Below are 14,811 nucleotides of genomic sequence, written 5' to 3'. Positions count from 1 at the left end.
TATTGACTATACTGAAATATTCTCACCTGTGGTCAAACATGTGTCGATCAGGTATGTTTTGTCTATGGTGGCACATTTTAACATGGAGTTGCAGCAAATGGATGTCAAGACAGCATTTCTGCATGGTTTTTTAGATGAGGAGATAGTCATGGCTCAGCCTGAAGGGTTTGTTGATCAGGTTTTCCCAGAAAAGGTGTGTTTTCTTAAGAAATCTCTCTATGGACTTAAGCAGTCACCTAGGCAGTGGAACCTTAGGTTTGATGAGTTTATGAAAGGAGTTGGGTTTATTAGAAGTGCTTATGACAGTTGTGTTTACTGGAAGAAGTTGGTACTTGGTAGATGGATCCTACATTTACTTGTTGCTATATATGGATGACATATTGATAGCATCAGTGAATAAAGCTCAATTTGATGAAATAAAGAAACAATTGAGTAAGGAGTTTGAAATGAAGGATTTAGGGGATGCTAAAAAGATTCTAGGGATGGAGATTACTAGGAATCGTTCTGCTGGATTGTTGACCTTGTCACAGGCTGGATATGTGAAGAAGGTTCTGAAAAATTTTCAGATGGATCAGGCAAAGTCTGTAGCTACGCCGATGGGAGCTCATTTTCATTTGAGGTCAGCTACTGATAATGAATATAGGGAACAGTTCAACAGGATGAAGGTCATTCCATATGCTAACACTGTTGGTAGCATCATGTATTCTATGATAGGCACTCGGCCAGATCTTGCTTACCCGGTTGGTGTGATAAGTCGGTTTATGAGTAAGCCTTTGAAGCAACATTGGGAAGCGGCCAAGTGGGTCTTGAGATACATGAGAGGAACAGAAGAAAAGAAGTTATGCTACAAGAAACAGGAGGATTTCTTGCTAAGGGGCTACTGTGATTCAGATTATGCGAATAATGGTGATAACAGGAGGTCGATCACAGGTTATGTCTTTACAGTCGGAGGAAACACAATTAGCTGGAAGTCAAGACTTCAGAAGGTGGTGTCTCTTTCGTCGACAAAAGCTGAATACATGGCACTTACTGAGGCTGTTAAAGAGGCGATTTGGCTTAAGGGTTTGGCGGAGGAACTTGGTTTTCCTCAAGGGTCTGTAGAGGTACATAGTGATTCAGAGAGTACTATTGCTTTAGCGAAAAACTCTGTTCATCACGAGAGGACTAAGCATATTGATATCAGGCTTCACTTCATCAGAGATATTGTGAGTGAAGATCTGGTTAAGTTGGTGAAGATTGCAACTGAGTGCAATCCGGCTGATATTTTTACTAAAGTGGTTCCAGTGGAGAAGTTCGAAGGAGCATTGCAGGTGCTCCGGGTTTCAAATCATTGAGTGGTAAAACTCAGTTTTTAGAGCGGTCAAGCTCAAGTATTATAGAGCGGTTAAGCTCAAGTATTGATGGCAGTGGAGCTAAGGAAGAAGAGATGGTACAGTCTAAAGAATGGATGGTAAAGTTCAAGTTCCAGAGGTGGAGTCCAAGACTAGATTTACAGAGACTGCAGAAGCAAAACGAAGTCAAGGTGGAGAATTGAAGAGTTTGACTTAGTTTTACTTCAAGAGTCTAAGTGTGAGAGTTACACTCTGTGAATGAGAAGGTTTACTCTCAAGCTGGTTTAAGAAGAACACGTGAGAAGCACGTGTGACAGTTAGCCGTCTAACAGAGTTAACAGAGTGTTTACCTTTAAACGTCGGTGATCTTTCTCTTCCTCAATCTTATCTCAAATTAAAAAGTTTGTTAGATCTCGAGTCAGTTAGATCTAGAGAGATTGTAAAAGAACAAAAGGAGAGAAGAGAGAAAAGCTTGAGAGGTTGTAATCGGAGAAGAAGTGATTCTAGTGGATTCCGGAGTACTGTCTCCGGCGAGACGTAGCGTTCCAGTTTGGACGTGAACTCGTTAAATTCGTGGTGTTCTCATTTTCGATTTCTTTTCTTTTCTTAAGTTCTGTTTCGTTATTTGTTTCTTTCGGAGTTCGATTCAAGTGGATTAAAGCGTATAATCCTCACAGTGGAAGTAGTTTAGATTGGAAACTGTTTCATCTAGTGTTGTTTTATTTCTGAATTAAAAGGAGAGCTGCGGAATGGATCATCATCACCGAATACAGCTACGTTCCCTGGACGTGAGAAAACTATCTACAATGTCGCAGAAATGCATTTAGTTAATCAAAGTCAAATCTTAAAATGAGACTGATGAAAGAAACAAGGCAATTTGTCTGGTTAATGCTCCAGTGTTCGTGTTACCTGGTAGTTCCTAAGGGTAAGTGTCTTGAAACCAGCTGCACAGTAGTCAAAATAGTACTCCCATGTCCTTATGAATTTATCGTCGAATCCAAGATCCATGACTTGTCTGTGCATGTAATAGTTACTTTTCTTGAACAAGTGAACAAACATACTGATTCCTGAAAAAGCAAAATAGAGGAAAGAGTTTTTTTTTGAAGTTTATCTTACTTTTGTCTCTCTAAGAAGTTCTTCCTCCAGCATCTCAACGTGTGGTAGTAATGTTATCCCAAAGTTCTCAACGTTTTCAATGCTGTATTTTTTTTTCTTTTCAAGTGTTAGATACTAATTAGGTCGTTTGAAGCTAAACTCTGATAAAGAAAAAGACTTTACCATAGCCTAGAGGAAGAGGCCATTGTAGAAGTAACTTTGGCTAAAGAAGGAAGACATCCACCGGGGAATATGTACTCCGTTATGAAACCTGAACTTAGTCTGGTCTCATCGTACAACTTATCGGGTTTAGAAATTGAATCCATCAATGGTACGGTTGTGCAAATGAGGGAACCATGAGGGATCTGAAGAAGTGTTACCTGTAGGACAAAAATGCCGTTCTGTGCAAGTGCAGCTTCACAACAACTGAAAAACTTCTCCATAAACTCATGGCCAACCGCTTCAATCATCTCGCTGCAACATCAAGAAATGTTATGTCATAACTGATAAAGCAGATTATAAAGCAAAAGAAAGATTTTTACCAAGATATAATTCTGTCATATTTGCTAGCATCAGACAGTTGGCGATAGTCACAGAGCTTAAACGTTATCCGATCCTGGTGATTCAGAAGTAACATTGTTGATCATAAGGCACCGTGATCCTGGTATTAGAAAACTTATCAAAGATAGTTAGTCATATCTTAAGAGGATCAGAAGTCAGATCAAGAGATGGATTATACGAAACCTGAAGTCCAGCTTCTTTCACTTTTTCTTCTGCATACTTAAGCTGTTCAATAGATAGTGTAATGCCTGTATATTTGCATCCAGTTCTTTTCACAACTTCTATGGCCAAAGTTCCCCATCCACATCAAATCTCCAAAACCTCATGGTTCTTCTCTATTCTCGCCTGAAATGTTCCCCTTTGGTTATTCAAGAACAGAGGAAATTTCACAGGTTCTTGTTTCAAATCAAGAAAATGCTTTACCTTGTCAATTAGAAGAGATATTTTTCTCATCTGTGCAGTTTTAAGATCCTCATCGTCTGACTATAAACGTGATAATGACAAAAAGGTTCAAGTCAGAATGATAGTAACGTAAGAGAAACAAAAAAAAAAACTCCATGGAAGTTCTTTGATAAGTAACCTTGAATACTGCAGAGGAGTAAGTCATGGTATCATCCAAGAAGAAACCAAAAAGCTCATTGCTCTGTGAAATAACCCAACAGAGAATTTAGTTATAAACCCAAAAAAAAAAAAAAAAGAGAAATGTTCATGGAGGTGGAGGTTCAAGCTACATACAAGATCATAGTGACGAGAAATGTTTCTACGAGCTTGTGTTAATGTGTTCTGTCTAGAGACATGCTTTAGAAAATACTTTGCAGATGCTACACCGGCAGTTAGAAACATTGGTGTCCACCATCCCCTGCAAAAGTGTGGAAGCTTAGGAAATATAGCTTGCTGGCAAATCCTAGCTTCTTAATGCAAAAAATAAATAAATCAAACCATCACCTTTTCTTAGTGGGATTTGATTTTGTATCTCTGTTAGCAATGAGAATCTATAGAAAGTTTAATTGATTTAGCAGAAAATATTAGAAAATAACTCAGAAAGATGAAAACTATAGTTTAATCTACAACTATGTACCATAATCAGATTCAAAAGTCCAGAGTCTTTATCTACAAAAGAAAAATCTCCATTGATATAAGCATCTGCAAGTCCTAAATCCGCTTGTGTCATAACCTAAAAGACGAAACACAAGAATCAAGAAATCGAGAAATCAAGAATCAAAAACCAGGTTCTTGAACTATGAAATAATGAAATGGCTATTATAACATTTTACTGTCATATTTATATATGTACCTTCCAGTAAAATTGAGGACTGTGAATCTTGAGAATAGATTTCAACGGACAAGTAAGATCTTTGCCTCCAAATGTGAATATAGTTCCTCCTTCTTCAAGTATTCTGTTAAGTTTATAGTAAATATATTAACGTAACAATGGTTTTAACATAATATTATCTAAAATTGAGATGAGCCTCACGTTACGCAACCAGTCGATATGAATTGTCCCATAAACCTAGTCACGAAAAGCCGAGCCCCTTTTTCTGTCAAGGTAGGGACCATATGCCGCGGATTGTTCAAAAGAGCGGATTCTTTACCTAGCAAACCTCGCGCAGTTTGCCATACCAGCCTGAATAAGACAATTTCTAAAACTGTTAGTTACTACAAACATGCAATATGCTGTAAAGAGTAAGGAGCTTTGATTATATAGACTTTTGATCATTGCCTTTAGTCCATCTTCATGAAAACCATAACCTGAAAGGTAAACTCAGCTAAAGATTAGACAATGAAAAAACGGACTTATATGTTTATGGTTTTGGTTTTCAAAATATATGGTATACCCTGATATGCACCACAGAACCATATGTTACGTTTGCCCTGAATCTTGTGAAGCTCTTGTGAAGCTGTCCAAGCTGCAACTGAAGGTACAGGGTGACTAGTAGTCCATTTGAGCAATGCTTTCTTTGGGGGCTGGTCTGGGTTAAGTGTTACAAAGAATGGTTCACATTTCTCGCTAAGGTTCTGCACCAACAAATCTCATCAAGATTTAGCTTCAAGTCATTGCTTTCTTGCCGAACAAGTGTTTTGAAAAATAAGTAGATTGTTTCGTATACCTGAAGTATATTGAGCCAGTATGTTACACACACTCTCTTTTCCGTACTTCCTAAGAAGTTCCACGAGCTCCAAGCTGCTTGGTTCCTTGGCATCGATGACAAAATGTTAATTAATTGGTTCACTTTTTTTTTTTTTTATAGAAAAAGATAATTAAAGTTGGGAATTTTGTGAACCTGTAAACGTATCGGAAAGCACCAAGAACTCTAGTTTCATCAGATGTGACTTCTTCACCAAGCAATCTCAGAGCATCTGGGGCATGCGTAGCCAAGATGCACCTATCGAAAACTTCCTCAGATCCATCTCCACTTGTAACAACACAACCATTTTTGGATGTCGAAACAAGTTTTACATCGCAGCTTGTTATGATCTTGCATCCTAGTCGCTCCAATTCTGCCCTAGCCTGATCCGTAGATAGCAAGTTAGGTTCAAATGAGTATATGCCTTAAACACAACAATATGTACATATCACTGGTCTAGCTTCGAACCTTTGCGACATAAGTCTGAGAACATCCTGCAACAGTCAGCCACTGTGGCCTCCCAAAGATCTGAAAAAGGAGAAATTAAGTTAAGAAAAACCAAAAACAATAAAAAAGGGGAAAGATGTGAGAAGTTTTTTGAACCTGAAGAAGGTGGTGGTTGCAGCAAAACGAAAGAACAGAGTAAGCAGAGAAATTTAAGATACCATCTGATGGGCATGACCATATCGAACCACATATGGGAACCTACTCCACAGACATATATATCTTCGAGGTTACTCCTAGTCCAAGAAAACTTCAAATAACATTTTGACAACTTATCCATTATAAAGATAAACAACCTCACCAAATAAGCTTTCTGAAACAACTCAGAGTATCCACGAGCATTAAGGAATTCTCCCAAGGTTTCGTTTCTATCAATTGCGGGGTTACCCTCGATGTATTTTAAAACGTCTTCTTTAAATTTAGCAATTTCTCTAATCATTTGCCAGAAATACGGATTTAAAACGTTTTTTTTTCTGAGCAAACAATCCAGAGACACCGTTTCGGCATCCCCATTCGAAACCTTTGCCATTGTCAAGGCTCACTGCGAACGACATATCAGAAACCTCCATGTCTACTCCAAGTTTCTCAAAGAACTCCATCATGTTTGGATTTGGATATGTAACCTATCAACATATTTAATGTATGATTAAAATATCAAAAGGTCGAGCTATGAACATTTGAAGATATGATCCTATGGATATGTTTTTACATTTCCTTTCGTTTTCATAACATTTTGAGACAACTTGTGTGTGTAATATGAATCAGATCAGTTATGTAGAATTTAGACAAGATGCAATATCGTCCCAATAAAGGACACAATGTCACAATCCGACAATTCATAAAACTAATTTAACAAAACTAATAAAACACAAATCAAAAGTATTATTTCGCAAGTTTGAAAAGTCATAAGATGATAATTAGTTAACCTATCAGTGTTTGTAACATCCGCGAACCAATTTTGTAAATTTGGTGTGGGTGTCGATCGACACCCTTGGGGGCATCGATCGACACCCTTGGGGGCATCGATCGACACCATGTGTTCCGATTTGGTCGGGTTCGTTTTAATTACTGATTGGTTCGGTTTGGTTCAATTAAAATCCCTAAATCGCATTTAAGGTGTTAAGAGACGAATTAAGGGTTTTGGGGAAGTCTCATTGTTGTCGCCGTTGAGTGAAAAGAAAGAGAGAAAAGAGAGAAAAACGTTTCTGAGATTTTCTGGGCTTGTTCTTGGAGATTTTGGAGAGATCTGAGGCTGTAGAAGTGTTAGCTGTTGCTGGAAACGAAGAGGGAGCTTCTGGAGGTGTTGGTTCCCACGTTTCTCAATCCAATCTTCCTGTTCATGAGGTGAGTGCTTGACCATGGTTGATCTAAGCATGAGATCTCCTTTGTTTTGTGTGATTCCTTGTGGTTTGTGGTGTTTGCTTGCTTGGGTACATTGTATTTATGATTTCTAGTGATTTCCGAGATGGTTAGACGTGTTTGGAGTCGAATTTGTGTTGATTGGAATCGGAGTTCGTCGCTGAGTTTCGCGTAGATCGTGTCTGCAGAAGAGGCATCGATCGATACCACTTTTGAGGAGCATCGATCGGCACCGTCTTGAGTAGCATCGATCGGCACCATTGCAGCATTGGTCGGCACCAGTTCCTGTAGCATCGGTCGACACCGAGTTAGCATCGGTCGACACTAGTACCTGCCGAGTCTTATTTTCCTGGTTTGATGTATTGATTATGTTCTTGTTGTTTGTTGACTTGGGAGTCTCATATGCTTGTGTGTATAACCTAGTAGATGGGAGGACGGCCTCACTAAGTATTTATGATAATACTTACGTATCTCAATTGTTGTTTGTGGTGTGCAGGTAAAGGAAAGGTGTGATCGTGGAATCAGAGGCAATGAGGAGGAGGATGTTCTAGAGGCTTGATTGATTGTGGTCTAGCTATTATTAGGTTGCTAGTATTGAGTTGATAGAGCATTGTAGGATGTTGGAACTTTGCTATTTCGTTATTGGTTATTGGATTATTGCTGTTGGTATTCTTATTGGATTAATGGAAACTGTTTTATTTGGTTATCCGCGGTTATTGATTGTTGTTAGGATGTTAGTGGGTATGGGACCACTAGTACATTAAGGTATTAAAAAAAAAACGGGAAGGGTTGTTTCATTTTGGTATCAAAGCCCTTACGGTTCTAGGTCTAGGGTTCATTGCATTTTTGTTGTTGATGTTTAGGATTCCATGCTGTGATTGATTGTGTGAGTCGGTCAATTGTGTGTGGCATGAAGTCCTAGAACATCCTCTTCGAGCCTGTTTTGTGATTCCACGGTAAGTTGTGTTTTTGTGTATTAGAATTATTGTTTGCTTAGCCTTCTGTTCTTGGATGATACAGATGGTTAGAGGTGAGGATGCTGTTGGTCGCGGTCGTGGTCGTGGTCGTGGGCGTGGTCGTGGTCGTGGTCGGGGACGAGGTCAGGTTCCTGAGGCCAGTGTGAGTGTGACCCAGAGCATGGCCAGTGAGGAGGTGGCAGAGTCACAGGTTCATCCTAGTGTGTCTGGAGACCAGGCTGGTTTGGGTGACGGCAGGGCGGATGGGCCCGGTATCAGTCACGGTGTTGCCCCGGGTGTGGGGGTTGCAGCTGAGGGTGCTCCGGGCAGGGAGGATGTCTTGATGGACTTGCTAGCTCAGGTTTTGCAGCGACTTCCAGCAGTTGTGCCGCCAGTGGTTGGTGGGCAGGATCCAGTAGTGCCGCCAGTGGTTGGTGGGCAGGATCCAGTAGTTGGTGGGCAGTTTCCAGCGGTGCAGCCTGTGGCGGGTTTGCAGGCAGGTGTACAGCCGGGGGCCGAGGTAGTGGATGCTCAGTATGTGCGGATGATGGAACAGCTATTGCTGTTGGTATTCTTATTGGATTAATGGAAACTGTTTTATTTGGTTATCCGCGGTTATTGATTGTTGTTAGGATGTTAGTGGGTATGAGACCACTAGTACATTAAGGTATTAAAAAAAAAAACGGGAAGGGTTGTTTCAGTCAGGTACTCATGTCATAATAAATCATAGTCGTACAAGAACTTTAAAACCATCATATTTGTAGTTGGTCTTTAGTTGAACACCATGTAGGGTCGGGATCGTACGAGAACAGCTATTTCGTCTATAAATACGTACGTTTGACATTTCTATAACATCAAACAATACGTATGTTTGAGTTTTGACTTATTTAAAAAAAAAAAACTTTTTAGATTTGGTCATAATCATTAGGGCTAGATACGAGACAGTACCCTTAAAATTTTTGATACCCTTTACCCTAACCCTTACCGGTAGTAGAGAAAAGTTACTCGTACTCAACCCGCAAATAGCGGATACCCGGAAAAAAGAGTATCCAATAAAAATGATTGATCCTTTAGATACCCAATCCTTTACCATTATCCGAATAAACGAGTACCCGATGAAAAATGTCTATAACCACTATATAATATTTTATATTCCAAAAATAAAGAATTCATAATTATGTACAATTAACATATAGTTTTAAAAGGTATAAAATTTAGAATAAAAGCCTGTAATTTCATGTCGCAAAACCATTATGACGGAAGACGTGTAATTTATATTATCTGTATAATGTAATCCAAGTTCTGTGTATCCAATTCCAAACGTTTTAGAAAGCAAATCAAAACATAAATTTGACATACTGAAGAAAAGTAAAAAAAAAAACGTACAGTGAATCAAAAAGCACAAGACAAGAGGTATGTGGACCAGTGGATAAAGGCAAAAAGCCTCAATTATCATCACATTTTTCACGAAAATAAAGAAAATTCTAGCAACTATATAACTTTTTAGAGAGAAATATTTATTTATTTCTTTTTCTTTTGGGCAAAAAACTTTTGAGTTCTATGAAAAAAAATTTAAAGAAAAATGAGCGAAAGGAAAAGAGGGGAAAAGGCCATTTCCGACCTGTACAATATCGAAAGTGCCAATTTTTACTTGTACAAACTATCGGTGCCAATTTATACTTGTACTCAAATAAAATTCAAATCTCATACCCAATAAAAAATTAGTGCCGATTTCAAAGTCAAAATCAGTAAATATTAGTCGAACGCTGACTCAGATGACACATGTCTTGTGAGGTGGCGTTGTATGTCAAAACGACGCCGTTTTGGTGTTGTAATTTAATTTTTGTAAAAAATGTGTAAGAGCATAGACTCGAACCTCGGTCATGCAAGACCTTAAAGCACAGCTTTTACCAAATCATCTAACAACTTTATTCGAAATATTATGTAATTTTTATGCTTATAATATACTCATTGGACGAGAATCTTCATCCTCCTTCTCTTCCTTTTTTCCTTGGTATCGTCGATGCTGCTCTTGGTCGTGCTCCGCCGTTGTTTCTTCTCTATCCAGATCCAGCTCCGTTGGCTCCTCCTCTCCCAGAGCTGCCCATAATGTTATTTTACAAAAAAATTTCAGTAAAATAATCTCTTTAAATCTGATAATTCGCGGAGGTTGAGCACCAGAAACAGAGCAAACCACCGGAAGAAGCGACGGAGATGGAAGAACGGTGAACACAATGAATTTCTCTAGTAAGGTACATAGTTATAAACATGGAAGCTTCCCTTTATATCAAATAAGTTTGTGGGAACAGATGGTAAAAGGTTTGTTCGAAAACCTTGATGGGCCCGGGTTCGAGCCGTGTGTAGCACACTTTTTTGGAAAATTAAATTACAACACCAAAACGGCGTCGTTCTGAATCAGAACTTCTGATATGCAACGCCACCTCACTAGACATATGTCATCTGTGTCAGCGTTTGACTAATATTTGCTGATTTTGACTTTGAAATCGGCACTATTTTTTTTATTGGGTATAAGATTTTAATTTTATTTTTGTACAAGTAGAAATTGGCACTTTCGATATTGTACAGGTCGGAAATGGCCTAGGAAAAGAGATACGTACACGATTAAAGACCATGAAACCAAGGTCCAAGTCAACGCCATCGAAACGCACCGTTCGCGCATGACTTCCCAATGACTCTTCTTTCTCGTACAAGACGACCTCTTCGACTCCTTGGTTCGCAAGTATGTAGGCACTTCCTAATCCACTTATCCCACCCCACCCCCTATCACCGCCACTTTCATTTTCTTTTTCTTTTTTCCTAATTTTTGTTAAAGAGAAATGTTCAATTTTGTAGATTCTCAACGGTACACAAAAAAAATAAAAATAAAGAGATTTTTACTATACAAACTAGATATTTTTGATATTATGTACTACTTAAATGTGTGTAAACTAGAATTGGACCCGTGATACATCACATGTTAGAATCTTTTTCATTTATAATTTAATTTTTATTTAAAGTGTTGTATTTTCAAATTTTACTTTTTAAAAATGATCATGTATGTTTGTTGTTTGTCTTTTATTTTTATTTTTATAATATTTTTAAACAATCATAATTTTAAAAATATGTTTTCTCAGAAAATGTTAAAAATATGGATCTTTTGTATATTTTCTTCTTCTGATTAATGGAGCATATGTGGATTGAAAGATACTAAACAAACGATTTACAATACCATAGTTGGGCCTATGTTATCGTAGAAGCCTATTATGTTTTACTATTGTTTATTATAATATATTATCCGATTAAAAAACCAAAGATATATTTGCTCCACGATTTATGGGATTTATGTATTTATTATTTATTATGAAGAGTTGTTAATGTATGGTAAATGTATGGTTAACGATTTATGGTTAATGTATATCCTATATATAACCTATTTATATGCATTTATAACCATTTATAAAAAAATATAAAGTCTACAAAAATTAAGTTGTGTACTTCCCTTTTATTAAAAGGGGGATGCAAAAGGGCTATATTAATATATATACATAGAGGAATGAAAAATTAAGAATATGATTTATTAATTAGTTCTCTTTCCTTTTTTTTTATAATGACAAAAATAACTCTACAATAATTTCACTTGAACTATCACGATATAAAGATAAATAATAGATTAAACCTGTATTTTTATCCGGTAACGAAACTATGAATCTCAAATGTATATCTATATTAACATTTTTGCAGTAGTTATGGCAAAGAAGGTTTGGAGTTGTGAAATATTTACATCTCAATGCAATTGTAATTAAGATATTAAAAAAACAAAAACAAAAATTGGGTATGGAAAGAAATGTTTTCCTAAAATATTTGAACACAAGTAATTTCTTTTTCCTTTTTTCGTTACAAGTTTAATATTTATATATTATTTGGGTATGAAATTTTAAGTTGATAAGATAGATTACTAAATTGATAAGCAATTGAAAATTTTTTTTATAATAAAGGTATGTAGTTAATTACGACATTTACACTCATACATGTTAGCATATTCCAAAATAATTTTTTTAATCCTACAAAACATATCGAAAATAATGATTTTTTTAAAGATATTTCCAATTTTTTAACCAAGATTTTTGGAAATCACTCCTAGAAAAATTCCTAGCATTTTTTTAAACCACTATAAATACTTCTCATAAACAAACCAGTTCTTCTACCACAACGTTAAACGCCAATGAAAAGGTGAGTTATGTGCGACTTATTACGTCTTTTTTACTTATTTTGTCCTCTCTAATATCATTTTTTTTCTTTTTATATTAGGATGTTAGGACTTAGGATTTATGATTATGTCAATATACGTTATGGATTGTCAAATTTGTGATTAAAGTTATTGATTTACATTATACTTTGATATAACATTCTCATTTATTGTACTTCATAGGCTCTTTTAAAGATTAATAGTTAAAGAACAAAAATTGTCTCATGGTACAAGATGGAGTAAATCTTAGAATGCAAACCTTTGATGATATACATGTTGACAATTTCAAAAGATACTCAATTCTAGATCGATAATAAATTATTATGGACGGGGTCAAATGGCGAGCCAATACGGGTAATTCATCATTTCATTTGTTTGTTTTATTAATATAAGAATATTACATATATAATATTGAATTAATTTAATTACGATTATGTAAAAAGAAACTATCTCTCTGTATACTACAGTCACATTCTAGAACTAATAACCAAAAATTGAAATATATAAATTTAAACAATAAATATATATATATAACTACAATTTTTTAAAAAAATTAGTTAAGCAATCGTCTCACGGTGTACCGCGGTTTAAAATCTAGTTATACGTTAAAAATAATAAGTCAATGTTAGGGAAGACGATGGTGACGATGAGACTGCGAATTGCTTCGAAGTTAAGCGACATGAATATATCAAGAGGGATTTATATATAAGTTAACGATAATAATTAAATTATCAAAGTAACTAAACATCATAATTGCATAAAGTTAGCTGATATCAATAACATTATCAAAAAAAAATATTAAGTTTTATATAATTGAGTTATTTATTTATGATAAATTCGACAGATTTAACACAATGAATCTGAGCTTATTGTTAACAGATTAATATATACGGAGTATCTTTATATTCATACTAGATACGGCCCACGTTATTACGCGAGTAAAATTTTTAAAAAATTATTATGAATAATTAAATAGTGATATACATGTTTTTAGATTTTATCTTGTAACATTTTTATATTGAATATGAACTTCTCATATTTCATTTTAACACTCTCTCAGTTCAACTATATAAGAGTTTTAAGACTATTTTTGCTCTACTTTATAATTTTTTCTCAAATTTCTATGTATAATATTTATTAATATAACAATTTATTACTATGAACTATGCAGTATATTTTCCTATTGGTTGAAATTTTATAAATGACATAATATTTATTGTTTATTAATATTTGTGCTTTTACCCAAAAACTCTTAGAGGACATTACCATTTAAATATATATACCATCATAATAAACCATATTTTAAGTTTAATTACACATTTCATCTTAATGCATATAATTAATTATTTTACATCAAACACAATTAATACATCATATCAAATCTATATCTTAGTAAGAATTGATAATAAATAAAAATTAACAAAATAAAATTTGCAAAAAAAAACTGAATCAACATTATTTAAGATATATTTGTTATGTTGTTATCTCATAAGTACTAATTTTTAACTCATGTCTTAATTAATTTTAAATGAGTAAAATTTGTAAAATAAAAACATATATAAAGATATAAAGACATTCTCATCAAATAGCTGAAGATTTATTCCTATAAATTATAATTCATTTCGAATTATCTTATGTTTTGACACATGCATTACAAAAATACATGTGTTGAAATTATATAATCAAATATTTAAAAAATTACTAATATGCTTAAATGATTTTATAAAATGATACATATTACTATTTAAAATTTCTTTATTTTAAAATATATTTCAACGTTAGACATTCAGTTTAGTAATCACATTTAACAATCTATATCATCGTAAAACCATAATTCACTTCTTCATGTATTAGAGTTAAAATTTTAATAACAAAAATAATATGAGCATGATATGAGATCATATGTATATTAGTTAGTATTTTAAATTTAACAGTAAAAATAATCAGTTAACATCCACAAAATTTTTGGAAATCCAAAAATATCCTAAATTTTATTCTTCTATATGTCATAATTTCATAAGTAATACTTTTGTCAATTTTCATCAATCAACCAAAAATTCATTCCTACAAACTTATTGTTTCTATTTTTTTTCTTCAGGTTTCTCATATTACTATATGCATTAAAAATTTTAAAATAAAACATGTAAAACTATACTAATACACATCATGTATTGAATTTTTTTTTTTAAGTACATCATTCTTTCAAGATTTTGTGTACTTATTTGCAATAAAATTTTATATTACAACGATAAATACAATTTATATCCGACTAAAATTATGTAAAATAACTTATGTTATTCTTTTTAACTTTGTTATTTATTTTTTATTGATTAATATACATGCTTGATGAATTAAGTTTTTGCTTACACATGTTAAATTTTATTGAGAACACACATATAATATTATTAGCATACAATAGAAAATATATTGATTTTGTTAATTTTCCTTTTTGATTTAGAAAAATAATTTTTTTTAAATATAAACATGTAAAATTCTGTAAATATAATTAGCTGTCCTACTACGTTTATAAAAAAAAATTGACACATGTCAACATCTAATCAATATATTTGACATGTGTCACGATTTTGTTAATAAGTAATTTTTTTTTTTTTGTTAAAGGGTATTCAATTTTA

At 34.3% G+C, this 14,811-nt stretch overlaps 1 pseudogene across 1 annotated transcript; it reads right to left on the bottom strand.

The window, feature by feature from the left end:
• Positions 1-2,039: 2,039 nt before the first annotated feature.
• LOC104746849 (uncharacterized) lies at positions 2,040-10,741 on the bottom strand (annotated as a pseudogene). Its single transcript, XR_015581645.1, has 21 exons — positions 10,551-10,741; positions 5,919-6,240; positions 5,717-5,818; positions 5,582-5,641; positions 5,270-5,496; positions 5,096-5,204; positions 4,823-5,003; positions 4,695-4,736; positions 4,462-4,588; positions 4,282-4,384; positions 4,066-4,161; positions 3,933-3,979; positions 3,723-3,846; positions 3,568-3,630; positions 3,411-3,470; positions 3,171-3,332; positions 2,969-3,042; positions 2,610-2,900; positions 2,448-2,529; positions 2,241-2,346; positions 2,040-2,132 (listed from the first exon to the last, which is right to left on the bottom strand). The product of XR_015581645.1 is annotated as an uncharacterized LOC104746849 (transcript).
• Between the last annotated feature and the right edge of the window lie 4,070 nt (positions 10,742-14,811).

The sequence above is a fragment of the Camelina sativa genome, chromosome 15 (genome assembly GCF_030686135.1).
Source record: "Camelina sativa cultivar CO46 ecotype springtype chromosome 15, ASM3068613v1".
NCBI lineage: Eukaryota > Viridiplantae > Streptophyta > Magnoliopsida > Brassicales > Brassicaceae > Camelina > Camelina sativa.
This window is presented reverse-complemented; position numbering and strand designations above follow the sequence as displayed.